This window comes from Cryptotermes secundus, unplaced genomic scaffold, assembly GCF_002891405.2.
Source record: "Cryptotermes secundus unplaced genomic scaffold, Csec_1.0 scaffold395, whole genome shotgun sequence".
Taxonomy (NCBI): domain Eukaryota; kingdom Metazoa; phylum Arthropoda; class Insecta; order Blattodea; family Kalotermitidae; genus Cryptotermes; species Cryptotermes secundus.
In genome coordinates, this window is record NW_019742967.1 from 610910 (window position 1) to 619584 (window position 8675).

Consider the following 8675-nt stretch of genomic DNA (forward strand, 5'->3'; position numbering starts at 1 on the left):
ACCACGCCGCATAGTTGCATGATTATCGCTTTCCCTCCTGCATATTTAATGGACTGCCCATCACAGTGGCCGGGCGCGCAGTGTAAGGCATGAACCTTTATTCGCCCGCTCGAACACTGGGATCGCGGGTTCGAATCCCATTCAAGGCATGGATGTCTTTGTGCGTTTATTCTGTGTTTGTGTTGTCCTGTGTATAGGTAGCGACCTTGCGACGGGCTGATCCCCCGTCCAAGGAGTCCTACCGACTGTGTATAGATTAAGAAACTGAAAAAGCGGCCAAGGTCCACAAGGGCTGTAGAGTCATAGATAGAGAGATAGATTTGCTTGGTGGGGGGTGGAGTCCAACTGGGTCCACTCGGCACGGTGGCCATTGGTTGGCCTACTGTACCTGCCCCGGGTGATTATGATGATGGAGAATTTGGTGGAATGAAAATTGGCATGGGAAACCGAAGTACTGGAGAAAACCCGCTTTGACCACCACAAATCCCACTTGACCCGGGATCGAACCCGGGCCGCCGCAGTGAAAAACCAGCGACTAACCGCTTGAGCTATGGATAGATAGATAGATAGATAGATAGATAGATAGATAGATAGATAGATAGATAGATGGGTGGGTTGGTGGGTAATGCACTTGGTACGGTTTACTTAACGACGCTGTCACGGCTGTGCCATCTCGGCGGACCGGGTTTGATCCCAGATCAGATTATGTGGGATTTAGAGGAACTTGGGACGGATTTTCCCCGAGTACTTCGGTTTACCCTGCCAATTCTCATTCCTCGGCTGCTGCACCTTCTCTAATCATCCTGCCGCTCGACGCTACATTGTCTAGATACTGACAGCCGCTGTCAGTAGCTCAGAGTACACAGTGTCCAATGGTAGGATGATTAGTGAATAAAGAATTGGAGAGGGTCCCTCGTGGAGGCTGGTTACAATACCTTCACCGTAGCAGTGCGAGTCATATAGGCGACGAAAAGAGAACTCAGTGCCTGGGGGTGTAACTGGACCACCCTGTTCCTCAAATTGGGGGTTGGACACAGGGCTACGAGCTTGCTCTGTAAAAAAATGTTGCGAAATTCAGAGGGTTGAAAACCGGACGGTCTGCTTCACGATGGGACAGATAAGCCTGAGGGAGGCTGTGGCTCAAAAAGGGATGTCTTCCCAAAGTTGATGATGAATTGGAAAGACAATGAAAAAATGTTACAGTGTTGCAATTTACGATATTAGCACCGAGTTCACCTGTAGGGGCTGAATAAAACAACGAAAGCCAGTGACAGGGTTCATATCTGTGTCCGGAACCTTACGAATACGACGCGCTACCCACTCGATTGAGACATTCGATCCACCTCGTGTTTGGGAGGTCCCGAGTTCGACACTCGTCTCTGAGACCGGCTATTCTGACCGGGCTCTACCCACTGCATTACCCATATTCATTATTCACCACATGCCGAGCGAGGCAAGCAGTCGAACTTGGCGCACCTCTGCTTCGTATTCGTGAGGTCCGGGTTCACACCTCGGCCCGGAGACCGACTATTCCTTCATAACTTTGATCAGTCCCTCCAGATAAATTCTAGGCTGGCTTCTCAAATTAGGTTATGGCCACTTCCTTCCACATCCCTTCCAATTCATTCACCAGTTTGAAATTCAGTTGGACTCCGTCACTGATAGTGGCGCTAAAACATATATGTATTTGTGGCGTGGGGGAGTGTGACTATAGACGGGGTTTGGATTGGAGAATGGATTTATTGATCACTTACAGGTCGTAACTACAAGTAACTGTAACACTGTCGCTATTTCCACACTTTACATTCTGATGTTCTCAGTCTGTTACTAGACGTTTCCTGGTAATGGCTCCAACAATGACTATTCTTTTGCCCCCGGCTCGGATCTCCTCTTCACAGTCTCCCGTACAGAACTGACTATTCACTTAAAGTTAAAGTCAGAGTCAAAGTTATGTTACGACCAGTGGTCAGTCGGCGAGTCTGTCTTTGTCTCAAGCCCCCACCGGGGGCTTACGATCAAATTTTTATTACTGTCAGACTGTTGCGAGTTTGTTGATGTGGGGCGCTCTCTCTGACGAGAGGAAGGGTCTGTCGCTAGCTATTGCTGCTGGGTCTCGCCAGCGCAGTCATTTTCTGGTCCGAGTCCCGTGGGACTCGTGATCACATTTTACTGTCTCAGATTTGAGACTTCCCTTTCCGTCGCCTCCTAAGACTCGCAGGGTCACGGTAGAGGTATTCGAACCCGGCTCAACATGGAATGTCTATTAACTGACTTTGTCTCCGGCACGGACCACTTAGAAAACACAATTCTTCCATTGTTGCAGTCCAACTGTTGCATTAAGAATCTGCTGCATAGCAACAGGAAATGCATTTATCGAGCCAATGCCCAGAAACGGCCCTCGTATATCCGCCCACCTCTCGGTCGTTGCATAGCAACAGTTGTACACGTCACAATATAAAATCCTCAGCATTTGCAGGCTTATGGAGGTGACAGACGAGAGTTCAGAAGAAGCCTCTTGGTGAGCTGCCATGAAGTCACCACGGCATGGCGGTGTGGGCTTTCAGACATTGCAGGGTGAGTGCAGGTGTATTGAGACGGCGTGGTCCTCCAGCCCCTGTTTGTGGGGGGGGGCTAGGAGTCCCTGGTGTTACCCTGTTACACAGGACGGGCTTCTGGAAACACGGCAATGAATTTTCGGGTTCCATAAAAGGCTGACAATTTCGGGACTAAGTGAGTTACTATTAGCTTCTCAAGATGGACTCTGGTTAGAACAGGGGCTGAACGTAGGTAAGATTAAAAGGTAAACTTGTACGCCATGAAGACGCGTGAGGGAGTGGAGGTGTAGCCCTCTCATTCTTGACGTCGGCACTAGATAGACGTGAGGGGTCAGCTTCACTCCCCGGGGAAATCGAACCCGGTACCTGTTGTATAGGAGGCTGGGTGGGGCCCCGGTGCCGGTCTGGACGCTGTGGAGAAGGGAAATATATATTGGTTCCGCCTCGAATCGAACCCGGTCCGTCCTGCCAGTACCAACTGTGCTAGTGGGTACATGGCGCCAGTTGCAACGTGGCGCCGAGGGTACAGTTTGTGTCAGTCGCGTGACGTCATAGCCCTGACATGCGCAATGTTGACACTGGCAATCAGTTCCGGAAGATTTTGTGGATCAGAATGAACTGCATGAAGGCTGAACACGTGAAACGTGTCAGGTGTTGTTCTCGCATGTGGCGAAACGTCCGGCATATTTCGACGAAATTTGGCATGGAGATTCTACACTAACAGATTCAGGATGAATTAGATTTTTGTTCTTGAGGTTGGATGAGTTTTTTACGGCCGTGAAGATTTATATTGTTGTTGCCTTGGTTATGACACCGTGTAGTCTGTTACGTTACAAGAACTTCTACCTTAAAGACGGAGCCATCATGTTCCTCCGAAACGCTGGTACCCACATACGAACCTTACTTACTTACTTACTCATGGAGCTGAGCCCTTCTAGAGGAGCCCCCAATTCTGCAGCTACTCAAGAATTTCCCAGCATTTTATGGAACCCGAAGGTTTATTATCGTGTTCACAAGAGCCCTCCACTGGTCCTTATCCTGAGCCAGATCTATCCAATCCATACCATCTCATCCTGTCTCTCTAAGATCCGTTTTAATATTGTCCACCCACCTACGCCTGGGTCTTCCCAGTGGTATCTTTCCTTCTGGTTTTCCCACCAATATCCTATACGCATTCCTCGTCTCCCCCATTCGTGCTACATGCCCTGGCCACCTCATCCTCCTTGACTTGCTCATTCTAATTATACTTGGAGAAGAGTACAAGTTATGAAGCTGCTCATTATGCAGTTTTCTCCAACCTGTCACTTCATCTCTCTTTGGTCCGAATATTCTCCTCAACACCCTGTTCTCAAACACCCTCAGTCTATGTTCCTCCCTTAATGTTAGAGACCAAGTTTCACACCCATACAGAACCACAGGCAAAATTATAGTTTTGTATATTCTAATTTTTATGTTTTTGGACAACAGGCGAGAAGACAAAAGGACATATGAACCACAAGTTGCAATAACACAGAACTTCGGATATGAATACAGTGTTTTGTTTCGCCTCCTTCCAGCATGAACGCCACGGAACACGAAGATCAGCTCGTGTTTCTGCGTTGCCCCCAAACCGCTTCACTGGTGTGTGACGTCAATACGCAGGGTTTTATTTAAAACGGTTTTTCGGTGGGGCGAATGCGTAAGGAAATGAGACAGGTAGAATAATCCGGCTGCTTTTAGGTAGTGCGATTGGCTTCACAACAGTGGATTTATATCTGCAATAAATGAACATCAAGGCCAATGAGACACGCAGAATCGCAAAGAACTCACATGGATAAATATCTGACTTCTGTCACTGTAGCTGCGTATGTTATCGCCCTGAGTTTTTTGCGTTACGAGAATTACAGACGCGCAGGTTATGTAGCGGTGAATCATGTGGTGATTATGAAAGAAGGAAGGAGCCATTGTGCATGTGCCAAGCGAGAGAGAAACAGAGACGGGAGCGACAGAGTTACTGAGCCATCTGATTTCGTTACGAGTGTGTGGAGCAAACATTGTAAAGCCGTTAGAACAGTGTCTTAGTGCCTTATCAAACATTTGTACACGTGTTATTTATAGAGGAAAAAGACAGAAATGTTTCTGACGAACTTGCCGTGATAAGTTGTCCCAGTAGCAAGAAGAAACGTTTTCTCATTGTGGAATTTTCCTTTCTCTGCTCAAACGGATTTAAACTTCGCGAACGACAATGTTTGTTCTGCTGTACTTCGCAAATAAACTTTGTAGAACTGCACGTGACGTTACAATTCCTCGCTCCTACACAGGATCGCTATTGTTGCGGACAACAAAGATACATGAATTGAAATGGAGTTAAAAATAACAGTGAAAACCTTTCAAAATGAGGAGTTAGTTAAACGCGATGACGAAAAACAGAAAACGGATGGTGTTTCTTTCGAAATAAACATTTGCGTAAGGATTTCACATTTTTCCTTATATTGAGCTATCTATATCTCACAGTTGCCAACAGCGCGAAAGTTAGTACTGACAACATTTGAAAATTAAAAGTGATTCACACCAGAGTAAAAACAAATTTTCCCTATTATAATTCCTTGAAGATATTGGGGATTGGAGGTTTAGCTCCGTGCATTCTTACCCTCGACATTAGATGGAGGTGAGCGGTAAATTTCACGACCCTGCCGCTTAACCCCGAAACATTCCCTTGCTGGAAATCGAATCCCGATTCCCCGGCCGACCATCCTGCAGCGCGTTGTTGTACCGACTGATCTATCCCGGCTCGCAACAATAAAAGGGGGCATGACCAATAAGATCAGCCATGTTTTATTTTAACGGCGAATGCATACTAACACCGTATCGAGCGTGAATGCAGTGAATTTGTCTTGTAGGACATCAGTGGAAATGCAGGGTGTTACACCAATTGATTTCTGTAATCAGACTTGAAATTTAACACACGCAGTCACAGGAGCAAGACACAACACAAAGCACAATACACACACGAAAGTAAGAAGGGTGCTCCAATAGAAGAGGATAGGTGTGACTCGCGTATTGAGATGCGACGTAGGGAAAAAAATCCTGAACAGTTTTAATATTTTTAATATTTAATATTTATCAATATATATGATGAACATATATTTTAGTTATTTTAGTATGAAGACGGCAAGGCATGCAGTGAAGTAGTTTAACGTAAATCGAAAAGTACCTGAAGATGGCACCTTTGTGCCGAAACATGTAGTGCAGGAGTGAAGAGTGAGGTGGATGAGTGTATGCACTGTAAGACGGCTGGAATAAATCATGGACATAAATCAGTGCAACAGGACGCTAAAATATAACATTATTTGAAATTTAACATTCAATTTATCATACAATGAACTAAACAGTCTTAACTTAATCTATCTTTGTTCCTTTTCCTCCCACTTGGAACATAGGGCATCCGTGAAACGCTTCGTTTCAGTTCAGTTTCTTAATCTAAGACAGTCGGTAGGACTTCTTGGACGAGGGATCAGCTCGTCGCAAGGCCGCTACCTACACAGGGAAAGACAAACAGAATAAACGCAGACAAACATCCGTATCTTGAGTGGGATTCGAACCCACGATTCCAGCGTTCGAGTGGACGAAGATAATTCATGCCTTAGACCGTACGGCCAGTCCTGATGATAATGGTCACGATTTATTCTGGTTGAGGTGGCTACGCGACAGGGGGTGATCCGTGTCCTGACAGACTTCTGTTGTCATAGAAATTAAAACAATAGGCAATCCTTGATAAGTATTGTCACGTATTCGGGGTTGGCGTCACTAATAACAGTGGGTTCTGGATTTGATGATTGGCTGTATTGTCACTTCTTTGCAGTTACAGTCAATTATTACAGCTCACACTTCGAGCTCCTGAAAGATTACGACTCCTTCCTGACGAGTGCTGTATGAACAGTCCCCGACTGAAATCTTCTGGACTGAACTACTTCCGTGCGGACCAAATATAGATCATCAAATCGAACAGTTAATTGTCCTCTGTTATTGTGGTATTATTTATTTTGTCCGTTGCTACGAAACAGCCTGCTGCTACACAACGGAGTTCCTGTTGTTGACTGTGTTACCTCAAGGATGTGTTTATTGGATCGTTGTCTGGCAATGGACTTTTTCTCCGGCTTTCAGCTGTCATGTCACAATCATCATCATCATCAGTAATCTGTCAGACGACAGGTCCACAGTCTCTTCCAAAACAGTTTCTCCACGTAATGCGATCTTCTGTTTTTGGAAAGAGACTATCCAGGAAAGTGATAATGTGGTAGTTTTTCCATTTGCTTTCCACATCGCNTTGCGTTTTGGTACGATTTTCATGAGAATTTCTTATTTTTCCCCTCCTGCATGAACTCTGAACCTAATTCTGAGCGGAAACGTAGCCCGCTTCATTATGAAACCAAATATTCTGACTGAAAATTCTTTCACAGCTTCGTTTCAATTTCAGGTAGCCACCCTGCCTTACGTAAAATTCGCAAGCATTGCGCATGCGTCAGATGAGCGAAGTAACGTAGTATACATGTCCGGGGCAATTTGGTGTGAGACAGAATAAGAGAAATGTTGTGTAAATATCAACGGAACCTGGCATAAAATATCGGAGGAATGTTAAGATTATGTTGTCCTTCTGCTTAATTAAAGACGAACATCGCCATGAAGTCGTCTGGGGGTGGAGGTAGAGCTCCACGCATTCTTAACCTCGGTGCTAAACGGGAGTGGTCAGATTCACGCCCCAAGAACCCCGAGTATCCTTATACAGAAGGCTGGGTGGGGCCCAGAGTCAGTCTGGACGCTGTTTGTGTTTGCCGGGAAGTGAACCCCGACTACCTGGGCGTCCAGTCCGTACCTCGGTCCTACACCGACTGAGCTATCCCGGTATCAGAGGCAAGTATCGTAGATGTCAGAGCAATCTGCTACAAAAGCCACAGAATTTTACTTATTTGTGTGTTACTTAACGAGGCCTGCATCAGCTACAAATGAGGGGATTGGTAGATGGATAATAATTTGGGAGGAATATCGCGAAAATCCTCAGGCACTATAGCCGATGTCCTGGCCGAGATTCAAACCGAGCACCTCCTCAATGCGAATCATGTGCGTTACCGCTACGCCAACCCGCGTGGCAAAAGCAAGATAAACTTCTTGTATGTCAGGGAAATGATGTAGAAGTCGGTGGAACATGGTGTAAATTTCGGAGAAACATGTCAGTGTCAGAGGCCTCTCCGATGAAAAGACTAAGAACATGATATCGGAGCAACTCTGTGTAATGTCGGGAGGAATACGGTGTAAAATTCTGGGGATTAGTGAACTCACCGAAAATACTGCAAAATTCGGCAGGTGTTAATGTAGGTGGCGACTATGCAAAACTGTCCATGATGTGGGCAAGAAGATGTATGTAAAAGCAAATATCTCAATCTTTCCCTGTCTTTTTGTTATGTTTTCTGGATTTTCCATGTTAACTGAATCCTAAATCTTCTCGTTGTACAGTTTTTTCTAGTTTTACTTAATTTTTCCTAACTGTAAATATTCTCAACAGCGCCGTGCTTTCAAACAACCTGAACATATGTCATTCTCTTCTACAAAAACGCACATAAAATTTACAGAGCTTCTTCGAGGAGCTGACGATTGTCTGCTCAAGAAATTCAACGTACTGCGGAACCCCTGAACGAATCAGTCATACTGGTCAGCCCTGCCATCTATTATGCAATATGTTCACATCAATCGTGGGGATGCCATAGAGGTCGGGAATGTAGTATGTGGCGGTTGAAAACGGTTGAGAAGGTTGAGAACGTTGAGAAGGCGGTGGTGGGATTTCAGTCAGCTGATGTTCCCACAGTTTACGTAATATAGGTTAGAATGACGACGAGGAAGTTTTGCTGTCGTGAGTTGATTACCTTCGATGTGTGTATTATCACAAAAGTATGCTGATGAAGATTGTCTGAAATTTCAAGATGTACTGTCTACAGTGGCTTATACCAGTATTACTGATACCAAAGCCAGTAAATCCTGCCTTACTTCACACACATGTAATGTTCATGGTGTTGTACGTGATCGGATTCTTTTTGGAAAGAAAACCTTGCACTGTATGCAGTTTGGTTTTCCTTACTGCGGTCTTCC